The 26,761-nt window shown below is 42.8% G+C and overlaps 1 protein-coding gene across 2 annotated transcripts in view; it reads right to left on the reverse strand.

Moving 5' to 3' along the window:
* Positions 1-26,761, reverse strand: part of EDAR (ectodysplasin A receptor) — a 71,889-nt gene that overhangs the window by 25,733 nt on the left and 19,395 nt on the right. The gene's annotated exons all lie outside the window — the stretch shown is intronic.

A 26,761-nucleotide genomic window follows, 5' to 3' on the forward strand; every position in this document is an offset into this window, starting at 1 on the left:
CACACACAGACACCACACCCCCTTACTGCACACCTCTTTCCTCTCTTTGAGCAGATAATGGCAGGAGGGGATCCAGTCTTGCCATATTTGCAAAAATCTGTGAAAGATGAGGAACCAAGTCTGAATTCTGGCACCTCCTGGCTTGCTGAGAAATCCTCCCATGGAGGAATGGAAGGCTGTGTCTGACCACTGAAATGAAGCAGCCTGGCTTGTGGCCACACCAATTAGTGCTTGACCACAGTGCATCAGGTTTGTCTGGGAAAGATCCATACGGAGCAGCCAAAGCAGAGCCAGGGAGGGAACCAATGGCAAGCAGTGTGGGCAGTCAGGACACCAGGGCAGCACTTTCCTTGCCAGCTCCGGTGGATGCACTGAGAAAGCCCAGAGCTGCTTTCCCTTCTTTAGGAAGCATCAGCTGCTTTTTGGTCTTGTTAAGCAAACTGCAAATTTAAGAAGTTAAACCCAAGGAAGGAGCCAAACCTTATATTCGAAAAGCTATAGAAACAGTTGGGAAAAAGAAAGGCTGAAATCAATGTTACAAATACACGTGCTTATTTAGTTAGTTTTTAAAAATTATTAATTTTGAATAAGACCTAATGTTCCACGTTCAAGTACTGGATTTCTTTCTAAGGTGAAAAAAGAGACAGGAAAAGGAGCTCAAATTGGTTTTTTTTAAAGAATGATACAACCTATTTAATTATATTGTTACAGCACATAATATGCCCTGGGGGTTTCAGAGCTCCAAATTGCAAGTGTTTGAGATACAGTTGCGACATTTTGCTCCTACCAGATGTAAAGTACTCTTTCAGTTTTCCTCGTCTCAGACGCTGGGAGACTTTTAGCCTCCCAGAAGAGTACAATAACTGCTTTGTGCCACATTCGACCATACAGCTTACATGAGAGCAGTGCTCTCATTTGAGATAGCTGCTAACATTTACATTTTTAAACACTAAGTAGATTAAGCAAAGATTATATCACTCCAGCATCAAGCTATGAACTTGCTTTATATGTTCCTTCCAGCAATTGGGGCTAGCTGAGACAGGCAACTGGGTGGGTGGGTGGACAACCTGAATCATAAGTATATTCGTTTGAGCAGGAAATTGCACTTTGAAACCTAGAAACAAAAGAGAATCAGAGATGAATTGTCCTAAATCTGGAGGTAAGAGATGGAAAATAGTAATTCCATTGTATAAAGTGTCAAATATGAAGTTGGAAGAAGTCTGGGGCAGTGCAGTTGCCTGGAAAAGTTCCAAGAATATTGTCTTAATGCATATGTATGTTAAACTGTACCCTAATTATAAAAGAGTTTGTTAGACCTTAGATATTAATATTATTAAGGCCCCACTGATACTGCTTAATTATCACATTTATTATAAATCTGGTCTGAGGCTGCTCAGAACCAAAAATTTCAGCAGTAAATGTTGAATCTGTAACTTTACAGTAAGAGTCTATCTTACAGCAAAACTGTGCTTCAGTTGCTTTCAAGCCACCCAGATGTTCTCTGTTTGAGGTACTCATATGCAATCATAGCCAGATTTGAAAAATGGAAACTAAGAAGTACAGCCCACTAATGTTCCATACAGTCTTCTTCATTTGGCATTTATTTACATAAAATGTTGAAAGTGTCAAATTATACATATATAAATAAAATATTTTTCTCTCTCTTAATATAAATATGTATGTGGGGTATGTTTTGTATGTAAACATACTTTCCCCCCCCCCCCCCGCATTCCTTCATTTTATGCAGCAATGTGTCAAGCATATGGGAAATACTTCTTCTAACTGGAAAAAGCCATTTCAAAGTGCTAGATTAGAACTCCAGGGGAGGCTTTTCCCACAAATTGCAATATCAAAAAAGTTAAATTTTGGTATTCATCCTCCTATTCAAGTACACTGCCATAAATTGGCTGTGTTGTTTCTGTTGGTTTTATTTGTTTGGTTGGTTGGGGGTTTTCCTCCTTTGGTGTTAAAACTCAAAACACTTATTTTATAACACTGGAGTGAACATGGGAGTGGGGGGAGGGAGATGAATTAAGTTTCTGGCAGTAGGGCCACAGGTAGTTACTCAGCTGGGGATATACCAGAAGGTATCTACCAAGACATGCCAGGCTGCTCTTGGGCTTGCTGTCAGTTTTCAGGCATGGTAAGTTGTATCTGCACCATGCTATCTGTCACTCATTAATCCCATCACACAACAAAGGGTCTTCTAGTGCCAAAACTGCTTTTGTTTCCAGCTGACACCTACGAAGACACGTTCAACCAGCCAGCTTCTGCCTATAAGCAGGGAAAAGAGTGACCAGACATTATGGCCCCTAACCATTAAAATAAATTAGTTCTTAATTAATTATTCTCCTTCAGCTGAAGCAAATGGCTTTCTCCTGTGGGCTGGAATGAAGCAGTGAGCAGGAAGGAGCTGGAGGTGTATTTTTTGATGGGACTCTGGTATCGCTCCTAAGGAATTCGGGATCTCCGGCTGCTTGTCTGCCAAGCCCTGCAGAGATCCTGATTTGTGTTTTTGTTTGGGACGTGTGGGTGTCTCCAGAGAGGAGGTGTAAAACATAGATGGTGTCTTTGTGGATCAGGTGTGCAACACACAGCAAGTCTCATCATGACTAGCGGGGGTTGCTAATTACAGCTATATTTGTCTTTTGGGCATATTTGTTAATAGCTGGTAAGAATATATCTGTGAGATGACAGGAAAAGGAAGACTATTTTCCCAGTGGCAACCACAGCAAGAAATGCTACAGACTCCCCGTCTCAGCTATTTTCCTGTAGATGCAAGGCAGAAAGTTGGGGAACAGAAAAAAGAGATGACTGGGACCCTATTACTCAAATATTTCTCCTCTCAGACCAAAAATCCTTCCATACAGTCCTTGTGGTTTCCTATCAAGAACTGGTAGGTGCAAATAAATAAGTAAATAAGTAATTAAATAAGTAAACCACCAGGTAGAAAATGTACATGCTGTCTAAACAAAGAAAAAGCATCATTCATTGTAGTTAGCCTTCAAATTTGATAATTTACTTAGATAATTAGGTAGCACTGCCATGATTTATTTACAGCATCCATAATTATAATCAGAATGAATATATGAAATGTGCAAACAATGAGGTTACCACAGCTGGTGGACTAAGCCAAAGCTCACAACTTTCAATGGATGACCTTACATGTTCTTCTAATTCTCTGGCTTCAGTAATACAGTGGAAAAATAATTTCCTATCACAGACTTTTTTGGTTTTTAAAATACAGTTGAAAAAAAGAAGAAAACAAACACATGGGCTGAAGCACAGGAATGTTTCTCATGTAGACAAATGGGGGCTTTTTCATATCTCTGTATTTCTTTCATTTCATCATTGACATAGATATACTTCAACGACAGAAAACAACCTTGTGAGAGGGAAAGGCACAACCACTGTCTCAAACAACTTTGCCAATTCCAATAGGCCTATATACATTTATTTTCTGGGGTTTCCTAAGCAGCAGTTTGGTTATCAGTGGCTAGGAATGTAATCCCTAAGTAGCTGGCAAATTGGTATCAATCATTAATCCACATCCAAGACCCCAGCTAACAACAGCAGAATGCGAGACAAAGGCTTTCATAGAAATAGAAGTGGGCACATTTCATGTCCTTCACAGGGCCACCAGCAAACCCAGCACTTGTCCTGAGCTCCCAGGATTTATGGGAAGAACCTCACAAACCACCTCTTCCACAGTATCACAGTTTTTTGCATGAGCTCAGTAGATAATCTCTGTATGCTCCCGATGGTGCTAAATCCTTCTTAACTGAGATAAGCATATAATCCTCACTGCAGGGCCTCACAGGCTTCAGAGTTCAGCAGCAGAGTTCAGCCTGGCTCCAGACTTCTGAGAAAAGATGCAGTCTGAATTTTGCTTTCAGGAGGGAAGCCCATCACTGAATGACAATGATGGCACTGCATGCTCAGGGACAGAATAAACTCAGCGAATTAAAAGTAAATGGAAACACAGAGATGATGGAAGAAAACTATTTTGCAGCCTTAATTACAGTTTGCATTGTTGTGAAAAAATATTGTACGGAACATTATTACATTCGTAGGACAACACCAACTATACTGTTTCCCACTGTTTCTTTATCACTTTGACCTTGCAAATACTTTAAGAATTTCTTCAGAGAGATGTAAAAAGTGCTAAAATGATACAACTCTATTCTCCCTTTTCACCCGAAACATCAAAAGGCAGTGAGAACAGCCTGAGCTACACATAAAACTTTAATTGCCCTGTGATCTGGCAACCCTGTCAGAAAAATAATTGATTAATCGAGCACAGAAACAATACTTTTTCCAGTGGGAACAGTATTGACAAGAGGAGACAAAAGATTCTTTAATTTGTTAATGGGGGCACTGTGTTTTGAGGACCTGGGGACAATCAAACCTAATGAAAAGCCATCCATCTCCTACAGGGTTGCCTATTTGGAAACCACGTCTGGAAGTTGATATTTGAACCCGTTTTTTCACCATACATAAAGACGTGTCAGCTCTCAGGTAGGCGGCCCATCGACTTTATGAAACATTCTTTGGGGGAAAAAGAGGCTACCATGCAGGAACAAAGCAAAAGCAGGAAAGAAGGAAAGGCTTTTCTAACACACTTGGCATGACTGGCACACATTTGAGCAGAAAGGGGGCATTAACAAGGTCTGAGAGGAGCCTGGGGTTTCCCATAGTGCACACACTGCTGGCTGGTACCGAGCCAGCTGTGCCCCTTGCTGCTGCCCTGATTCAGCCTCTCCCCCGGGCTGACATTGGTTTTACATTGGATGCCAGCAGCATCCCTTCAAAACCTAACCCTGCCAGGCTGCTGGAGGAACACAATCCCACTCCAAAGTCCACTCAGGGCACATGGCTCACAGGCAACTCCTCTCCGTGCTGCTCCAAGCCACTTGGGGATGTGAGAGGGGACTGAGCATAGGATTGGTTTTTTGGGCAGGAAAATGGCAATTAATTGATCTTGCAGTCTGCCACCACAACATATCCTCATCAGCGATGTTCGTGCTAACAGACTGGTGTTTGGGTGGGGAAGTGATACTGAAGGGAAAAGGCATTTGTGACCTTCTGCCATGGAGGTTACTGCAGCTGGTGACAGAATTTACTGAAATTGTAAACAGAAGAAAAGTCCCATGGTGACCATTCAACAATATTTTCTTTATAAAAACAGAAAAATATTAGGGCAAATTGTGAGCAGGGATTTGCATCTCTCCCAGTCAAAAGGCTGTCCTGATCTTAGGAGAAGTTACATAGGCTCTTTTTCTTTCTTATGGGGTGTTTGACTATAAATAAATTTGAAAAATTAAATCAATAAATCAATAAATCAATAAATCAATAAATCAATAAATCTGTGATGTGTCCTGCTGCATAGTTAGGTAAAAAGCCCCAGAAACCTTATATTTCCTACACACACACACACACACACACACACAAACACACACACACATATATAATACAGGGGGAAAAATCTTGAATGCTTTGGCCAGTCCCCAGAAGGATTCTCCTCAGTGGTACAGGCTTGCTTTCCACCTCTGCTTGTTTTTCTAAGGTGATTTCCAAGAAGACTTTCTGATTATTTTCAGCTCCTCCCAATGTCTTCCAGAAAGTGCTACAACAGACATATTATTCCTTCTGGTTTCCTTGCTTAGGTACTTGTTTTCAGAGGGCTTGGTCTTTTCTTTTGAGAAGCACTGGCAAAGGTGGTGGTGCTGGGGGCACATTAGGGCTGCACCCCCTTCTCCCCAGCAGATCTCCTGCTCCACCACCCAGGTGAGCTCACCCTGCTGCCAGCTCAGAGCTGCCAGAGGGCATCTGAGCTTTCCATGGAAATAGTGGGAGGAAGGATCTTACATCACCATGAAAAATTGTAAGTGAACATGCTAGACTTCCCAGCCTAATACTTCTAAGATGAAAATTAATGAGCAGCAACACAGCCATTCCCTGGATTGTCTCAGTGCCACATCTGCTCAATGCTCTCTTCATCACCATTTCCTAAGAAGTTTCTCCATCTACTCTTACCCAAGGGACAGGAAACTTGTTTTTGGAATTTTGCTGCAAGGGGCAAGGTAAAACTGCTGATACAGAAACAATTTAAATTCAGAAGCTCTCCTGAGACAAGTATTGCTTTCCATTTGGAGCAGAAAATTAAAAGCTTATTAGGAAAGTACAAACTACCAAAGCAATGATTGTGCTTTTCTAACACCTTTTCCTTTTTTCTGTGCTTTACTCTTCTAGATGACAAGTACCAAAGTAAGAACAGTCTGTGTCTTGTTTTTCATTATTAGGACCAATAAGGATTTGAGATCACACTTTGACTCCATTTCTCAGGGTTTGTTCCTGCGAGCTGCTGATTACCTTCAAAGATCATAATATTTGGGAAGCAGATGATTGTTAGCATAGTGCAGACAGTGTCGTTCTTTAAATACAATAATGGCTGATTATTATATTTATTATTGCATTATAATTTAATACAATAATGGTTGAAATTTAGAAATACTTCACACGAAGGAACTGAGGTGAAACCCTGCAGTGACCATTGACAAAATTTATTGAAATTGTAAAGAGAATAAAAGTCCCATGGTGACCATTCAACAAATAATATCTGTTCTCCGCTCTACAGTACATTTGCATTTCTCAATTAAAAGCCAAATATTGTCAGAGAGATCAACACACAGTTCTGGTTTTTCCATGGTTTACACGAAAACATCTGAATTACTGCATGTGACAGGCACAGAGAGCAGCAGCTGGGGCGCAGCGGGAGGGAGATGCAGCACAGCATGGTGGTGCCTCTGGAGGTACCGCAGAGCCGGTCCCTGCGTGGGGCAGGATGTTATCGGGAGGGCCCTGGCCACGGATTCTCCTCCCTTGTACAAGCGCATTAAACAATGGTGCAGCAGCTTCACTGTTTGGCAAAGGTAATTGAGGCAGTATCATGTCGTGGCCATGTATATTTTGGTACTTGATATTAGAGTCCCGGAAAAGCCTCTTGTTTGTCAATGGGCCTCTGTCTTACAGACAAAGGGATACGTATGCTGCCAACAAACATTAAGTTTTTTATTATTCTACTTTTTACATAACTGTGTTTGAAGGGGACTTATTATTTTTGTAAACTAAAGGCTGGCTGCATTTAAATTCAAAGCTTCATCCCGAGCTGCCGGGCCACCATTGTTGGGAAGAGCAGGCAGAGAGAGCCGAGGAGGGGAAGCTCTCCGCTGGGAGCGGGGCCCACACAGCGAGCAGGCGCCGTGCGGTGCCCGCGGGAGCGGCGGCTGCGGGGCACGGCCGGGCCTGCAGCACCAGCCAGCCCCGGGGCCCGGCAGGGCACGGCCCGTGGGAGCAGCCCCGTGTGCCACATCCACCCACCCATGCCATGGGCAAGGCTCCCCCGGGGCTTCAGCCAGGGGAAGGGGCACACAGGCTGAAGCACAGCTCCCGGTGCCAGAGCTGGGCAGGGGAACACCCTGAGCAGCCAGACCAGACCCCCTGTCTGTGGGCACTGGCGAGCTCCGGCCTGCCGAGGCTGCTCTTCGTGCCAAGCACCACATGCACAGGCAGGAGAGGGAGCAACCACCACCTTGGCTAAGGAGAGCTGAAGTTCCAGCCCATCTCATGGACATGCCTGCAGGAATCACATGTTTACAGGCATGAGTGTGTACACAAACACATCTATTTATACACACATGCCTTCAGAGAGACTGACTGGCCTTCACATCTCTCTTCAGCCAGGATGTCCCAAAACTCCAGGAATGTCCTAGTGCAGTGGCATCTCAGGCTCAACATGCTTGGTAGGATTGCAATTACAAAGTATGTTGCCTTTGCTCCTAGAGAAGGAGGGAGAAATGGGTTTCTCTGTTGGAATACTTTCTCTTTCGGGTCGATAATCATAAAATCTCTTCATAATTTCTCTGAGGCCCTCATTTCTTTTTTAATGAAGGTGTTTACATTCCTAATTAAGGAGTGCATTAAGCCTAGTGGTACCTTATCTGATAAACCCATTAGTAGACTATGTCAAGCTGAGCCTTTCAAGGTAGCAAGCTAGCTTTAAAACTGGTTATCCTCTGGGCTGAAATATGCAAACCAAGAGCTCACAATTAACTTGAGTTAATTACAAAATACCAGAAATGTAATAATATATTTAAAAATACAACACAGGTGCTAATAACTTTTTTTCGTTTTCTCCTCCCCTGCTTTTTTCTCCTCTCTTCAGGAGATCACAGCCTGTCACTTTGTTCCCAGGGAACACCCCCCATGCTCCACAGGTGTTAACCACCTTTTTCTCTCATGTGGATGGATTCATTAGCATAACAAGATTGATCCAAGAATTCTTGCTTGTGCCTTGCAGTTAGCATGGATTTTACTGGCGCTTTCTGGACCTGATGAATGAACTAGGCTTGAAATGTTTTTTTCAAGGTATGTCAGTTGGTCTAATAAAAGACATCACCTATCTCTCCTTGCCTATTCTCCCAACACCACCATCACACAACTCAGGAAAAATTGGAGACACCACTTTCTTGCCGCAAAAGTGTCAGCTGGTGGAAGTACCCACTTGACCTCCTTCCTATGAAGCAGCAGCCTTGTGACAGCACCCTGCCTGTTTGCAAGCATCTGTTGCTTTCCAGCATGGCACACTCAGCTAGCTTGTACAGCAGCTTAATACACTCACTTAAATAAGACTGGTTTTGAGGGACCAGGCAGGAGTCTTAAATTCAGTGGTTCCTCTTTTGATGTGACCTGTAGGACCGGTCTTATGTTCTGTATGCATTTGAGTGTCAATATCAAAGTCCAAGGATTACATGGTACCCTCTTTATTAGGAATTAAAGCTTTCTGTCAAGGGGAACTTAGGAGCCAAGTACTACCTACCAAGGACATATTGCACATTTAATTTGTGCAGTGTCTGTACTGTGATTTTACAGGAGAGGGAATAGGCTACGAGTGCCCATCTTGGAAGAAGGGGCCAGCAGTGTCCAGGGGCTGCTTGCTGCAGGTAGCTGAGCAAGCCTCCTGTCAGGGCAGGTGTGGGTCTGCCTTCCATGGCTCCCACTGGTGCCTCAGCCTGGATACCTGTGGCCTGGGAACTGAGGTAACTGGAAACCATTGCACATGCTGCAGGGCACCCTGCAATGTATGAAGGTAAGCTTTGCCACCTGTTGAGCTGACAGCAGAAAAGCAGAAAGCACAGGAGAAGTGGGGGGCTCAGGCTGGCAAACTAATGGCCTGGAAGGCAAGCCTGTGTGGTGTTCAGAAAATGTATCTGCAGAAAGGAAGCCACACTCATGCTGCTAGTGCTGTGCCAGGTGAGATTTCCCCCTGTGCACAGCCAGGTGTCTGTGACTCCCTGCCCCAGTCACCTGGGGAGAGCTGCTCACTGCCTCTGGCTTGGGTTCTACTAACCCTAGCCTACATACTCTCTTCAAATACACCGTATTTCAAATCAGCTTTATATTTCCTCTTCTCCTCACTTCATTAATTGTCCATTTAGCTGATTCACATGCCTTTTATGGTGCTACAACCCAACTAAGCTGCTGAAAAGATATTTTTATCACTCATAAGCACATCTACTGCCTCATCCCATTCCAGTGACATGGGACCAAGAAAAGATGGAGATGCAGTTTCAGAAGCACTACCCTGTCCTGACACAGAGGTAATATGATGAAAATATGGCAGAGCACTGTAGAAAACATGAAGAGGATGACACCTGAGAATAACTGACACAACAGTGAGTGACATAGTCTTAAAGACCATGAGTATCATGGTCTTGATTTTTATCATCTACATGTTTAGTTTTGTGTTTAAAAATTTACAGTCATGTAAAGATACTTTTTGATGAGAGTCTTTGGACATGTCACGAGTCTGACTGTTGTGAACCTAACCTCAGGTTTTATAATATTTTGTGTTGCTGCAGGAAAAACTAAATGAGGATAGGAAAGGGACATCTGTGTTGCAATGACAGTCTGAAGATGTATGGAAGACAAGGAGCCAGTGGGAGTATTTAAAGTTATCTCCAGAAACATCCGGTATGATCAGTATTTCTGTTACCTACCAGAAAGTGACACATTTTCCTACCAGATGCTGAGGAAGGTTGTTTTGAATAAATACAGGTCCTGACAGCTGCTTTAATAGTTATGTGTAATACCTCATCAGACCTAAGACATTTTAGACTTGGCTATTCTCTAAAAATGAGAACTTCCTATAGCTCCTCTTAGAATCTTGGGAATGTGAAGCATCACCCACAAACAGCTGAATACCTTCTGCTCCCTCTAACTGCAGTGCTGGCTGAGAAAGGAGAAACGCAGGGACAGCACTAATTGTACTGCACATTTAAAATCAGATGTGAATCATCCTCCCCATAAAAAACATTTGAAGAGATTTAATACTGCCCCACCAATGGTTAATTTAATGTTTTACCATATGTCCCAGGAGTGTTCTCTTTACACACTTCGCAAGTGAAGGTTGGCAAAGCTCAATCTCCTGAACAGGATTCCAACTCCACTGGGGGGCAGTGCATTAGCACATATATTAATAATGCACTCACCTGCTTCTGAGAAAGCAAGATTTCCAGAGAAATGTTTAGCTAACATGAGACATTCTGCTTAATGGAAAAAAAATGCACAAATATCTCTCCTGTATGTGCTGTTAGATTACTGACTTGCTAGCTAAACAACCAATGCTAACCTGAGGATGGAACCAAGTCTGAGTACAGAGATAGTTTAAACTATGTATTGGCACCAGGATCAACAGATTCTAAATTAGCTACAAAGCTGCAGGGAATCCTGAAATGTGAAATCAGTTTGGTGTGGGATTTTTTTTTTTTTTTTAAATTCTTAGCCCCTCAGGAGATTTGAGATGGTTTGATCTTCATCTGGAGACTTGTCAAAATTCCATAGAAACCTAATAGCCTGCCAACATGGGTGGTTGCTGCTTGCAGGCATTTTGACATGGCAAAGGTCCTGTGTGCACGCTGCAGACCTGTATCCGTCAGAGGCTGCCTGGAACAGCATGAAACCAGGAGCTGTGTGGTGTCAGAACGCCGTGTGCAGGACTGCAGGGTAATGTATGCACATCCCAGCTCTCCCAGGGCCGCCAAACTGTGGGAGGAATCCATCTGGCCCCTTAATTATCCTGAGCTCTGCCTAGGAGTTAAACCCCACAGGGTGCTGCCACACCTCTATACCAGGGTTTGGGCGGGACGGCGCTCTGTGCTCTTTGGTTAGAAGAGAAATGAAAACTGGAGGGCAGATGGGGAGGAGGGATGAAGCTGGGCAGAAGCAGAAACCAGGGCAAAAGTCTTGGCATGGAGTGCTGCTGTCCAGACCAGGAGCCTGCACTGGAGAGAGGATGCCAAGGGTAGAAACAGGAATGGGAAATGTGGGATAACTGGAAGGCAGCAGAGCACAGGCTGCAGTGGCCCTTGGTGGGGTCCTGCCTGCTGGCTGCTCCATAGCCAGTTGCCTGGTGGAGTTTGGGTTACATGACTCTGGAAAATGGAATGGGGCCTCCAGGTCTGGAGGTAATCAGAGAGCATAGGGCCTCCAGGCTTGGGAGCAATCACAGCGTGATGGAATGGACTGGGTTGCTGAGGCTACTTCACAAAGCAGAACTGGAGCCATCCTGTGCTGGGCAGTGGGAGAGGAACAGGATGAGCCTTAAACCAGCCTTGTGATGAGGCTCAAACTCTTGCAGGCATGGTAAAAGACAGCTTGACAGAAAGCTGGGATGTCTGGCTCATGGCAGCACAGAGAGACACTCACATTTCCCCAGCAGGGCTCCACTGTGCTGTGCCAAGTGCCTAGGGATGGTGACAAGAATTAGAGCCATGAATTAGCCAGTAGGACAAAACTTAGTTACACACCAACCTGAAGGAAGACATACAGGTATTCTGGCCTGAACCCAGGAGCTGGAAATTGAGGGATACATATACACAGAGCAGCTACCATAGGTGAAACACAGGAATTACATGGCAGGAAAGAAGGTACTTGGGCAGGACCTGCCTTTCTGAGTGAAGCCCTCTCCCTGAGCAGTGCACGTGGAGGAACCGGTTAGCTCAGGGGAGCCTGAGCTGGCAGGCAGCCTGGGTCTGCCCAGGACATGTCCCTGGGAGAGACATGTGCTTTCTGTAACTCAGTCACCCTCTCACTGGGGCCGTAACCTGCTCTCACTGGGGTCCTCATAATGGTTTTGCAGTTGCATGGCTGAGGTGAGATGGCTGCTTCCCTCTGTCCTGTTTCAGACAGGTAGAGAAATGTAACATATCCGCCTCTCACTACAAAAAGCACATTGAGGTGCTGAAGTGTGTCCAAAGAAGGGCAGTGAAGCTGGTAAATGGGCAGTGATCTGGAGCACAAACCTGATGAGGAGCAGCTGAGGGAGCTGAGGGTGTTTAGCCTGGAGAAGAGGAGGCTCAGAAGGGACCTACAACCACCTGAAAGGAGCCTGTAGGCATTTGGAGGTCTCTTTCTCCTCCCAAGTGATAAGCAACAGAAGAAGAAATGGTTTCATATTGCACCCAGGGAAGTTTAGATGGTATATTATGAAAAATGTATTCACTGAAAGGGTGGTCAAGCATTGGAACAGGCTGTCCAGGGAAGTCACCATCCCTTGAAGTGATAAAAAATCATGTGGATATGGCAGCTGGGGACATGGTTTAGTGGTGGACTCAGCAGTGCTGGGCTAACAGTGGGGCTCTGCTCTTAGAGGTATTTTCCAAACTTAAAGATTCTGATACCTGCACCAGGATTATACCTGTGTTGGATGACTTGCACTAATCCCAGTCACTGTTCTTTTTTCCCTTTGGGTATATTTGAGCAGGTTTCAGAGCAGACTGGGGCAGAAGTGTTAGAGCTATTTAGCATCCCTCTAGGCTAGGAAGAGGCAGAACTTGCTGGAAGTTTGTGCTTACTCATCAGTCCCTAGATGTTTGGAGCCTGTGGAGGAGGAGGTTCTCACTGGGCTTTGTGAGTTTTGTTTTGTTTTGCCTTGTTTTGCTTTGCTTTGCTTTGTTTTCTTTTTCAGGGCTGGACATGCCATGAAGAGCTTTGTTGGTGAGCCTTGCAGCCAAGAACAGATTGGCCTCACCACAGGCTGGTGGATCGCACTTGGACTTCACAAGGAAGAGAGGAAGGGCTGAGGAGGCACTCAGAGAAATGGCCTGACCAGGTCCCACACAGCTTAGCAGCTGTAGTAGGGTTATGGCAGGATGAGGGGTGAAGTGGGATGTGCCAGGGAGGGAGAGATGGGCTCTTGGGATCAGAGCAGTAGGTCCCTGGTGGAGGAGAAATGCTACATGTCAGGCTGGAGGTATGTCACTCCACTCAGCTTGTGGATAGCACAGCAGTGCAGGGCAGAAAGCAGAGCTAAAACTAGCTAAGATAATTCTAAGAAGATTAAAAATAATTTTGGCAATTAATGGATAATTCATATTTATCAGGATTATAAGAAAGAAGAAGAATAGCTTACAGCTGTAGATTTAAATGCTTTTTTTACTGTCCTGGCACTTAAGAATTCACTGTAATTGCAGCAATGAGAAGCTGAAGGGTCTTCTTGGATTACAGTTGCCTGCAATTCAGATGATACTGCAAACACTTCTTCAGTTCTCATGGATCTTTATTGGAAAACTTGGACCATAGATGCTTACTGGTGTGCATATTGCATCTCCATCGTACGGCCTTCATGCAGTTTATTACTAAACATGGAAGGAATTAATTCTCCCTATAATTCATTTCTATCACAACTGACAGCTTTGTAGTTTGTGTCTGTGTGTGCAATATTTGTGGCCAAGTATTTTAACATAAAAATTCCTTTTGCAAGGCCAGAATGGATATTTTTCCTATACTTCATCTCCCACTTTTTTCAGCAATTTTGATGATGAAGTAACATTAATAGAATAAAGTTTACACTGAAACAAATCTCAGAACTACATTGAATTAACCTAATTAAAACAAAATTCTTGCATCTTCTCAGCTGTACTTTCTTTAAAAGTATATGTACCTCCAAGGCACACCCAAAAAGACCAGACCATAAAGCCATCAGATTCTGCAGAGAATTATACAGACCTTTGATAATTCATTGTATTAGTACATTAAAGTGCATCCTGTCAGAAAAAGAAAAAAGATGTTTCTGTGATAAGTGCTTATTTTATATAAAAGTTATCAAATTATTCAGTTGTCAAAAAAACGCCAGGACAAGATGGGACCTCAAGAAATTATCTTCTGATTCACACTCAGAGAAGTCACCCTTCTGATTCATACTAAGAGAATCATTCTCTGCCACACCAAAAAACTTTTATCTAACTGCATCTTGGGAACCTCCAGTGACAGAGACTACACAGTTTTCCTTCATCTCTTTATTCTACTGCTTTTCCATTCCTGCTGTTAGGCAGCTTCTCTGCATGTCTCATCTGTATATCTCTCTTCATTCACTTGGAGCTGCTGCTGTTTTTCTTACCCACCACAGACATGAAGGATTATTTCCTTCTGCTCTGCAATAGTCTCCTAGGTATCTGTGACCTCAGCTTGGTCATATTTTATGTAAAACAGCTCTGATTCATCCAGTCTTGCACCATTACCCATGATTTCTAGAGCTCTGTCTGCTTTTGCTTCTACCTGGATGTTCTCCACTGTGACCTCATCTTTCTTGAAATGAATGTCTAAAGCTGAACAGAGTAATTCTATGAAAGCCTTGGCCCCCTGGATAGAGCATTGCATAAAAAAGTTTATAAATTCTTTTTCACACATCCCTAAATGAAGTTCTAAGAGAATAAAGGTCCTGAATTCAGCTAGGGATCTGCTGAAGACTAAAATCTCATGTATTGTATTAAGCTGCTACAAGTTTGAAGCTGGTAAGTCTTCAACTTGCTCTTCTCGTTTCTTCCCCATAAGATATTTGGCATTACTACCAAGATGAGAAAAAATATCTTGCATTTGTAAGACATATATCAGTTTTGCAGTGTTTCTATTTATACCCCAGCAAATACATTCCAGTTGTGCCTAACAACTGTCCTGGGTTTTTCATTCTGCTGGAGTAAACTCGACTGAATTTTCTGTTCTGCCAGTGATGCCATAGCAACACATTCCCATTCTTCATGCTCCTAGCTTTGCCAGGCTGGTAAAGGGGATGTTGAGACTGCTATGGTAAGAGAACTTTTATCTGGAGAACAAAAGCAATCTGCACCCTCAGAAAGCTGTCATCATCTCTCCTGCAGACTGCTGAGCCATGCCAGCTCACATCTTTTTGCTGTGATGCTGGATGAAAGCAGTGACTCCAGCAACACGAGCTGCTATTTTGAATTGGATGCTCAAGTTGCTGAAAAAGATTTTTCTGGCAGAATATCTTTGCAATATTTCAACTACAAAATCTGCTTTTATCCTCAAATTCTAATGTCTCTTTTTTGAAGACTGAATGTTTTACAGGCAACACACTTGCATGGTCAGGAGAGAATACAGTTTTGAGGGCTGGCAAGAACAGTTCTACTTTAAATAGAGCTGGGAAATTGCTCCCCTATGTCCATTAACTTCTCCAAGTATCTCCTATGTCACTTGTTGGCCAACTCTGAGCTCAAGCTACTGGATGATGCCTTAATAGATAACATCTATTTTAACAAAACAACATAAAACTATCAATGTCTGCAAATATTCATTGCAGATATTTAACTACTCTTTAGAACAACTGTGTTAAAATTTGGTTAACTCCTTAAGTGACCTGGGAGAAATGGGGTCACTAATTACATTTACCTGCCATCCTGAGTGTAAAAGCAAAGCAGACTGATATGTAATGAGTAGAGCCCAGGAAATGTCAAAGTGAAACTTATATCTTGTCTTTTTGGAGTACATTGGCAATGGCTTAGTGTTGGCTACATTTTTTTCTGTGTAGAAGACTGAAGGATGTCTTTCACATGGAGACACTGAGCTTCTCAGAGGCTTTCTTTAGTGTACAGCAGTGACTGCTTCTCCAGAGCCAGCACCTCTGTACCTTTAAGATCAACAACTTAGAAGAAATATGGGAAGCTTTGATTGCATACAAACCCTAATATTTTCCCATCATTAAACTATGTGCCCCCTACTAAATCAAAGTTAGGGCAATCAGAGAGGGAATTTTCCATGCAGGGGGTGAAATTTTAAAGGACCCCATCTTACAGGTCGCAGTAAAATCAAGCCCCAAGGGCAAAAGAGAGATGATGAAAATATATGTTTTTAGCTTTCTGCTTTTTTTTCAGTCTCCTAAAAAGACAGTGCATTGAAAATATACTGGAGTGCCATGCAGGTATATTATTGCTCACCTGACTTTGCACCCTGAGAAAGCACTAGTTGGAGTCAAGTATCTGCTTTGAAAGAGTCAAACAGGTCAAAATTCTGCTTACACTATCACATGAACAAGGCAGTGCTAACTGAATGTTTTTGGAGAAGTACAGGATGGGGAAAGACCGTGTCTTTTCTGCCAGCAACTCTCAATTCTAGCTGTTGGGATGGGATGGGACCATATTGTTTTGTGTTTATGTTGATTGAAAAGTTTGTATGTACATGAAAGCCAGCTGGAGGAATGGGGGAAGCCTTCTCTGTCTGAATCAGCTCACACACAACTAGGCCATACTGGTAATATCTCCTTCAGTATTTTCTGGAGCACCTTGAGGTGCTGCCTTTAGTCAGTTGGTGTAGTAACCTCCCCTCCTGAACAGGACAGATTTTGAGAGCTACCTCCCAGATCAACTTGATATATTTTAATTAGTTACATTTTATGTTAAAAACATGTGTGTGTTGTTTCTGCAGGGCAAGTTAGGAAAAAACGTTATACCCAGCAAAGTGATGCCTGCAGATCAGATCTGTGATCTGTGATGGGACAGGCATGTACAGCAGTGAGGATTGGAGAAGCATGGCACAGATAGGGCGCCTGTGGGTTAGAAAGGTAACCAGCCCAAAAAGAACTGATGCTGGGTGCTCCTGGGCAACATGTGGGCTTGAGAGGAGCTGGTGCTGCTGCCTGCACAGAGCTCAGTGTCCACACACCTGGAGGAGGCAGGACATGCAGTGAACCCACTGTCTTAGAGCTGAGAATGGTAAATCCATCAAATAGCTTTGAAGAACCAGAAGCAGAAATACATTGTTTACTCCTTAAAACCTAAAATGTTATACAATTTGGAAACAGAATGGATGAGACTTCGTAGAATGAGAAATTTTAAGCCTATTTTTTCCCTTTTATAAACAGCTTTCCTCCTTGGTGTCTGGTAGGACAGCCAGACTTTAACCCTCAGCCAATTCTTTTGTCTTTTTTAGAGCTGGAACAGATGTTGGAAGTAATCTCACCTTAAATTAAACTTAGTTTTAATAAACATGTTTCTAGGATGCAGAACTCAGCTCATTTTTTGTGGCCAGTTACCTTGACCACCCTGAAATCATGGCTGCTGGATTACCATGTCTCTTCATGTCCTTCCACCTTCACTACACTGTAGATAGCAAATCACACTAATATTAACAAATTTGTTATACCTAGAAGCATTGCTTTGCAGCCCTATAGGCAACTAATAGTGATTGCTACAGAGCTCTTGCAAACAAGTTCATGGTTTCTGGAGTCCAAAGGCAAAATTCATAAAGTATTTTATGGTGCTGCTGTACTCACCTAGCCCAAATTTTTGGGAGGTAGTGTTTCTAAGCTAAAAATTGCAGCAAGGTGGTTATCCCTTACTGGTCACAACTAAAATTTAAAGTAATTCTGCCCTTTCTCCAGGTTAAAATGTCTGCTGCTATCAATATGTAAATAAGTCAGACACAGACAGTTCTGGATCACACAGGTGACTGTGGTGTTCAGTGGATATAAATAACAAGGAACTATTACCTCTTGGAGAAGCTGTTTTGGTAAATTCAAGTCTAAGCATGAAGCAAGAGAAACATAAATTTTAGGCTTTTCCTGTCAAACATGCTGTCTCGTCCCACTGGTTTGAAAAAGAGCAGTTGTTTCTCTCAGAACAGCGTGAAAGCCTTGGGGAAAATTAAAATGGTGAGAGATTCAGTATGTAAAATATACAGTGCAGAACACTAGAGAAATCTCAGTCTGGGAATGAAGAATCGCTCTTGTCACGAACTGGCAGGAATTTTATCCCTCATTTACACAAAATTGAATTTGGGGGATTGATCGGTGTGCCTGCTAGGCGAGCCATCTACTGGCTGTTCAATGCAGTGCCCAGCTGCTGACCACCTCCATCAACTCCACGTGTTCATAGGTTGAGGAAATCTAATGCAGGAGGATGTGTGTCTGTGTGAAGCAAGATGTTGTCAATTAGTCTGTTGCTGGAAAATATAATTCGAAGAATTTCTGGAAGAAGAAATGCCAAGTTTCTAGTTAAACTTGTTGAGTATCTCTGGCAAATTTGAGTTAGAAACTTTCTCTGGAGAGTCTATAAAAATAACTGTTCAAGCCAAGTAAACAATGTATTCAATGTATTCAATGTATTCAATGTGACAACTTTTGTCTTTGTGTCAGCTCTGATTTTCACAGATTATGATAAATACATAAGCGAAAAGCTAAAATAACACTAAAGGCTTGTAAGTGGGGAGGGGATTCTAGGAGAGGACCTGAACTGGTAATATGAACTAAACCCATGGAGTTAAAGCACATTAAACCTCCAAGGCTTCTTCTGAAAGCGGCTGCTAGAGCATTCTCAATCTGCTTACTTAATTAATTTAACATCCAGCATGACGAAACCTGGAACAGCCCAAGACTCACATCACTGTGAAGCCACAAAAGCACTGAGGGCCACACATGTAATTGTTCTCCTATGCTTGACATGGCTGCTGCTGCCTTCCTCTGCTTAAGTCCTGCATGTTGGCATCCCCTCTAGCTGCAACTTTATCTGAGATGTATCTGAAACTTCCTGACTGTGCAGCAGCTGGAAAAGGGGAGTCTCCTCTCATAGGGAAAGACAAGGTCTTCCTATATATATATATGTGTGTGTGTGTGTGTGTGTGTGTGTGTGTATATGTATATATATATGTGTATATATGTATATATGTATGTATATATGTATATATGTATGTATATGTATATGTATATGTATATGTATATGTATATGTATATGTATATGTATATGTATATGTATATGTATATGAGAAACTGCTCTACAGTGTGACAAAGGACTAATGCTGCCTTTCCAATCCATAGGAAATCCAGGCAGACCCCTGGTGCATATTCTTTAGGTGGCTCAAAGACAGCATGCCATTGTGCAGTGCTGTTCTTGTTCTTGGCCTCACATTACTGAAGGTTATCCAGCAGGGAAGGGAGGCTGTCCTGGAAGTGAACTGCAGTAATGGAGGCTGGAGCATAATGTGTACAGGTAAGTAGACTAGCAGAATTGTTTGTTGTGTTGCATACTAGGAGCTTGCTTTAAAGGGAGGGGCTGAAGCACAGAAGGATGATTCCCATGATAGACTGACTGCTGTAGATCGGTTTGGAAGCAGTAAATATGAGAGACATTCTCTCTTATGTAAACATGTTTTTTCTCTAAAGCTTTGGACCTGTATTAAGAGGGTGAGCTCATGTGCAGCTGAGTAGACTTTAGTTATCTTCCTATAGATCAGTCTGACAAGTTGCCATAGATGCTCAGATAACTTAGAAAACCTGTAACCATTACTACGCCCTGCCTTGTGTGCCTCCGTGGTCCACTGGAGTCCTTATAGTTGGATATGAGTCAAAACACCTTCCAGGCTACTTTAATATATTTTGGGACTAAGCCAGGAGAGGCAAAGCCCAAGGCATACCTCAGGCTCTGTGCTGAGGCCCTTGTTGCCACGTGGATATATTTCTTCTGCTATGCAAACTACATGGTGTGCATGTAGTAGCTCCTGGTGACACTTTGCATGGTGCTTTTAAACAGACATAGTCAGCCCAGCCTTGTTTTCTAGGTAGGCTTTTTTCCCCTGTCCTTTAGAAATTTTTCTCTTGTATTAGAGATTTAAAGCCTGCAATGTCCAGCATTTTTTACCCTGGAAGGCACAGAGGGACACAGCTGTGTCTCTGTGAACAGTCCCATGCTCCCTGTGTGCTGGCACTCACTTCCATCTGCTGAGGCAGGGTGTATGCTGAGGTGCCTGACTCCAGCCTGGGAGGGATAGACACCACTGTTCCTAGACTAGGAGGGGCTGAGACACTTGAGAGGACGTGGGTTGTCTGAACAACCCTGTTTGAAAAGTACAGCCTGGCAGCTGGGGATGAACAAGACTACTTCCTCCCTGAGGTGAAGCATCAGGCACAGCTGTGCACGTGAAACCCCCTAAAGTCTGCAGTGAAGTTCTCAGTGATGCTGGAGGCATCTGGATTTGAGCCGTGAGACACAAAGAGCACATTCTGTATGGCAGTTGACAGAGTTAATAAAAAAGAATCATGTAGATAAAACTGGTGGGTGTTCAATGCACTCAAAGGAAGTAGTCTTATAATTTCTCTATCAAAACAATACCACTATAAGCACCAGACACCTACTCTAACATAAACCTGTACTTAGCATTTTGATCAGAAACCTGAAAAGTATCTTGAAAATAGCCAAATCTGAGCTCAGAGACTGAAATACAACACTCTATACATTCCAAGTAATGGAATAATCACTAGCACATTAACAATTAAGTAACAGTTCAGTTACAGAACATATGAGAAGTGCCATAGCCTTTGCTGTACCAAAGGGTTTATTTGTAGTCTGTTGCTTGCACTGAAATGACATGTTACAGAGAGATGAAGGGAGCCTGTCAAAGCCCATTTGAAAAGTCACTTCTTCTAAACAAGGCCGTCTGCTTTCATCCCTCTCTGCATTATCAGCTGAACTGCTGGCACCAGGTATTCAAGGAATTTCAGCGGGAAGCACAGTATTTCCTTGTCACTGTGATGAGTTTGACAGAGCATTTGGACAATACAGCTAGCATCCTGTCACACAAATTGACATCTTGGGAAAGCAACAGGCTTTAAAAACAATACTCACCTTTCTCTAAGACTGGGATATTCAGTGATGACTAGTGCCTCTTTTACACATGAATCACTCACTTTCATCCTTTAAATGTGTTCAGAGAACTGGAGGTTGGGATGCTTCTGCTACAGACTACCTGGGTTTGTAATTAAAGTGCCCACCTCCACTCTTGCTTGTTCCCATATACCTGCATCTCAGGGAACAGGTTTTCTCTGCTAGAGATTGAGCTACTCCCCAGGCTGCTGTACATCTCAGAGACAATTAATCATGTTTGCAAAGGCTATTGTTTATGTGGCCTGTGGTTAGTGGGCATGGCCTTAGCTGAGATGCTGGGCTTTACCAAAGGGGCAGGTTTGGCACTGGTGACTGGAGACAAGACAAAGAGAAACACCAGCTGCTGTGCCAAGTAATGTGGGCACCCTTCCTTCAGAGGACTGGCACTCAGCCAGCAGCCTAGCACGGTCTTTGAAGTATCAAGCTGCTGACAGTGCTGTTTAAGATCAGAAAATAGACATCCTATTTAAACCATGCTTGGTGCTTGAGAAAGGGAATGTTATCAAGCTCAAGTCTCGGGAATGCAGGCCCACAAAGGACCACCCCACTCCCTGCAGTGTGGCCAAGCAACCAAAGTCCCACTGCTCTTTCTAGATGAAATCTCTGAGCTTCCCCTATGAGGCACAGTCCAGAGCCCGTTTTTGTTATACCTAAAACATTACCCCTCCAGTCACATGCTCCAAACACACACACCCTACATGGAAATGGAAAGTATTTCTGGGCACAGCACAGTGCTGTGTTTAAAAGGCAGTGGCATGCTGCTGTGAAAAACCATTACATATAATTTGTACATCTTTTATAAAATCCTTCCACGTATTTTGGGATAGAAGTTATATGAATAAGAGAGAAAAATATGGTCCTATCTATTATCTTCCTTATTTTTAATGACTTCTCACCATCCTGCTGCATGCTGTTTCTCAGTAGTACAACACAAAGTGTTGGAGACATATGAACCTTGGGCTTCTGCACTTCAATGACATCCTGAATGAACTCAAAGGACCCTCAAAACAGTGCTCTGGCTTTGAATTTATCCCAGACAGACATGCACAGTCCTCAGTTCTGATAGGTTTTTTTTTCTCTATTCCACTGCCTTTTCCCAAGAAACAGCTTGCAAACCACTCCTAACTCTGCCAAACTCTGCCCATTTTTATTTTCAAGTCAGAAATATGTGTTCTAACAAAGACCACTTCCATAATAGCTCAAAGCTTTCAAACTGCATCTGTCTTTCTGTCACTTTGCCCAAGGAAGTGACACTTTAGTGAGGGCAAATTGGTTTCTCACTTCTTGGAAATCAGAGCTAATTTTTCTCAATCTTTTCCTCACATGATTTATCTTTTAGGGAGAGGCTAGTTATGGACAACTTATGGGAAAATATTTCTAGGCAATTATTAGGATGCATGCAAAGAGTTGTACTGCAATTATCTCCCCTTAGAGTAGTCAGGTGCAAATAACAATATTTCAAGGCTCCCAATATGAATGAAGTAAGCCCCCGACTTCCTTCAAGAACTTGTTCTTCTGTGTATAGAGGGAACAACATTAATTTCTCTTTGCTGTTTTGGAGGAGTACTGCATAGCAAAAGGCTTCTTTCTCTGTTCATTTACTATAGAGGATCAGGTTTCCTGATGATTTCAAAGAAAGTATCCAACCTGGCAGGACCAAGCCTGCCACCCAGTACCTGCTCAGGCCCTTTACCCTGTGCTGTGCAAAGATTCAACCAGAGACTTTCCCAGATATCACTGACATTACAAGGAGGAAGCAAAAGGTGTAACTCTATCTAAGTGAGTCTTCGATAAGAAGATTAATTTAAAACTGTACACTTTGCTCATTTAACTTTTTTTTTTTTTTTTTTTTTTTTTTGCAAGGAAACATAAACCAACACTGTAATTGTACTTTGGCCTGTGGGAATAATATCCCAGAAATAACGTCTCTACTGAAAATCTAGTAGCTTAAGATCTCTGTGGGGCTGCTTCTTTCACTGTAAAACCTATAATTAGCCATCCATTATGGCATTGAGCAGTGATCCTGAGAAAGCCCGTATTTTCCCCCCAAGCACCCTACACAGACATGCCAGAGAGCAGGTAGGGAATGCTCTGGAGTTCACCCTCCTTCTCAACAAAGGCACCTCAGGGAGACCCTCCCTGGTGCCCCTTTGCCAGGCTCTTCAGCAGGGACACTCTGTGGGCACCTCAGTGCTCTCACGTGTCTGAGGTACTTGGCTCACACAGTGAACACCAGGATTGCTACAATCTAGGTTCTAAAGCCATGGTGCTGTTATTTGAGCTGCTCCCCCAGCTCCCCCAGCTCTTTTTGCTTTGGGGTGAGCAAAGACAGCAGCTGTCTGGTTAGGAAGAATGAAAAGCCACTAAGCCAAGTACTCCTTTCCTCGGCCTTTGGAGCAAACATGACTGCTTTGGAGATGGAGTTGGCTTGGTGGGGCTGCTACAGGTCTAGCAGTCTGTGCCTCCAGGCAGCAGATGCTTTCCTAGCATGACTGGAGGGCATAAGGACATACTTCCAGGGTATTTTACTGGCCAGATTGAGGACTGAGCTCAGACTGGATGAAACGGTGCATGCAAAGAAGGCCTGGCCAAAAGGGTTTCCCCATGGTTGTGGGAAAGACTTTTGCTCCCCTTAAAATAAATAAGCATTTTTATCAGGTAAAATACTATAAACATGCAAACTGTTTCACATAGCAACTCCTACATTTGAATTGCTTTGTATTTTCCAAAGCTGTTTCCCAGTAATACTGTCTAAAACCCTTTCTGAATTAGAACTGAATTTTTAAATTGTTTCAATTACTTAGAAACAGTGTTAACAGGTTTTGAGTGTGTGCCTGTGAAGAAATAACTGGCTGAAAAACTCCTTTCTACATGTAATCTTTATTAACATTAACACAAACGCCTCTGCAAAAGTGGCCTGGAGAACTCTGGTGATGGACACAGGGCTGAGGAGACTGGTCCTCATCTTGACACATTTCAGGCACTGAGACCAACATACAGACAGTCCCCAGATGTGCCAGACTTCACCCCTGACAAAGCTTCCTCTGAACTGCCAGCTGTCCTAAGCCTGTGTTTAAAAAAGACATTAAATTCCTATTGTGAAAGCTCCACACTGACTTCTATTGGGATTGCCAAGAAGATGGGCTCTCCAAGGCTCAGCTGCCCTGGGAACACTGTTTCATGGCAGCTCTTGTGTTATTACCTTCTAGCGCTGTGTGCAAAGTAAAGCAAACAATGTTTTTTATAAGCACTTCATTACTACAGATCAATGCCATCACACACTCAAATTTGCTTTTCATGAATTCAGTGCAATGGGCACAAAGATGGTTCCTTTAAAATACCAAAAATACAGGATTCAGAGCATGAAAGAATGCAAGAGAGGTAGTTCTCTGCTAGATTTTTAAATGTGATTACTCCTCACAAGCAATATTGTACATTGATCCTCACTAGCCTACTGCCACTGTGAGAAACAAATCTATGACCTGCCTCAGATGTAGATACACTTGAACTTCACTTTGTCATATGTCTTTAATAAAGAAATGGGTCCACAGAGAAGTGAGGTTTGACTTAAAGACAGGTCCCGTTTTTCTGAAATTCCAGATGATAACACTAAGCTGAAGGTTTGAACAAGGAGCTGGTGTAAATATCTAGACACTGCAATAGGTGTAATATAAACTGGTTTTTTTCAGGCTTGAAAAAAAGCAGTTTATATTACCAGATAGGTGCCATTTCTTTATCTAGCAATTTTATATGTTGAAGTATACCTCATATTACTCATTCAGTAATGTCAAAGCCTGATCATCTTCCAGGCATCTTTGGAAACACTGGGTAATTTTCACAGGGCATAGAAAATTTATATATTTTTAAAATAGAGTGATCTTACTTTTTGGACATTGGATGTTATTGGGTCGCACACTCAAGAACCCCCTACTTTGATCTTATATTGTAGCCAATTTTTTATATTCTGTTCTGTGATTTTCATAGAAGTTTGCTAGGCATTAATAATCAGTTCATATTTGTGATAATAAATTACCTACATAATTTTGAAACCCTACTAGGATGCTGCAAAGTGATCATATTGACATTCAATGTAGTAATCCACTATATGCAGTGGCAAATGTAAAAGTTGTATTTACCTGGGTAGCTGGGAACACCCATGAAAGCAAGGAAGAAGAAATGCATGATATTCTTGGGGAAAAGGAAGTTGTCTAGAGTCCGGGCACTGGATCAGGAGCTTCCTGGATCTGTTAACTAAGCAATTCTTCTTGTTGCTGGCCTCAACAAGGCTCAACACAGCTGCCCACATACAGGGGGGTGGTGGCACCTGAGATGTCCTGTGGACTTCTGCCTGATCCCAATGTGCCACTTCAAAAGGCAGCGAGTGGGTCCCCTCAAGGTCCTATGTCAGACTTGCCAAGCTCACATGGACATCTTACATAGCACAGCTTAAAGGCAGTAGCCACACGTAGGCAGGCAAATGAATGCAGCTCTTCAGAGGATCTCATACTCATTTAAAATCACAGGCAGAACAAAACAACACTAAAAGATCTCATCTTTGAGACCACATAAAAGAAAGATGCAGGGTGATTTTCTGATTTCAGGTTATTATGGTAACCTGTTTTCTTTCGGGGAAAGAAGGCAGATACAAACCTCCAGTGGCTGGTGGCCATGCAATTAATTATTTCTACATGATCTGAGAGTGAAAATACAATTTTTCTACTTACTTCATACTCTTGAAAGTCCCCAGAAAAAATAATCATGTCATGTGAAAATTGCCATACAGAGTCAAACCAGCTGTGTTTTTACCTATAAACAGAACATATATGTGTAGGGGCTGTGTGGTATAAAAGTAAAAGCCATCAAAGGTGCTGTTCCTCTGACTTTGAAGCAGGCCTGCGTTTTGAGGGCAGGATCAAAAATCTGGGGCCTCACACAGTAGATCTTCTGGATGAAAGGGGACAGGCAGAACAGGTAAAGAAAAATCCCCAAACACCACCTTTTCCTGAACAAACGGAGCCTGTTAAGTGTGAGTACAGTGACTGTAGCTTCCCAGAGCTCTCCAACTCCTCCTGAGAACATCCTTATCAAAACCTTTTCATGAAGATGGCTGTGATTAGCATACACATAGCATGAGGTAGAAAGAAGCAGAGGTGCAGAAATGTTGTTGCACAGACAACCTCAGCTGCCTACTGACCAATGCTGCATTTGGGGTTCTCTGATTGAAATCTTCAGGGAGTTCCACGTTCTATCACTTTGTTTTGAACAAAAACTTCAGCTTATTCACACTGTTTCTCACTCCCTTCTTAATTGTTAGAAATTAATACCCTTGACACACTCTTAAACCACACAGTTTGGCAACTACTTTACAGTGTAGGCAAACATTTGAGCTTAGTGCTAAATATGCGGGTGCTGTACATACACAAATAAAGACTGTCTCTTTCTCAGAGATCTTACAGTCTGAAAGATAAAAGATGAAAGAGTGCTTGGAAAGATGAATAACTGGGGGGATTGTGGGAGGGGTTCACCTCAGTTAAAATGTAAAAACCTGGATAACATTCAAAGAATGTACAGATTTTGGTCCTGGAAGTGTGCATTTTCTTGTGTATAACGATTTTGTAATTAAGGAAAAGGCTGAAACTGTTGACATTTTCTTGTGCCTGGTTTTGCTACGACTGAGGTAGCATGTTGCTGCTAATTCTCTTGACACCCCCAAGCCATCCTGCCACAGTCATCCTCTGCACAAAGCCCATCACTCT

Source organism: Melospiza melodia, chromosome 2, assembly GCF_035770615.1.
Source record: "Melospiza melodia melodia isolate bMelMel2 chromosome 2, bMelMel2.pri, whole genome shotgun sequence".
NCBI lineage: Eukaryota > Metazoa > Chordata > Aves > Passeriformes > Passerellidae > Melospiza > Melospiza melodia.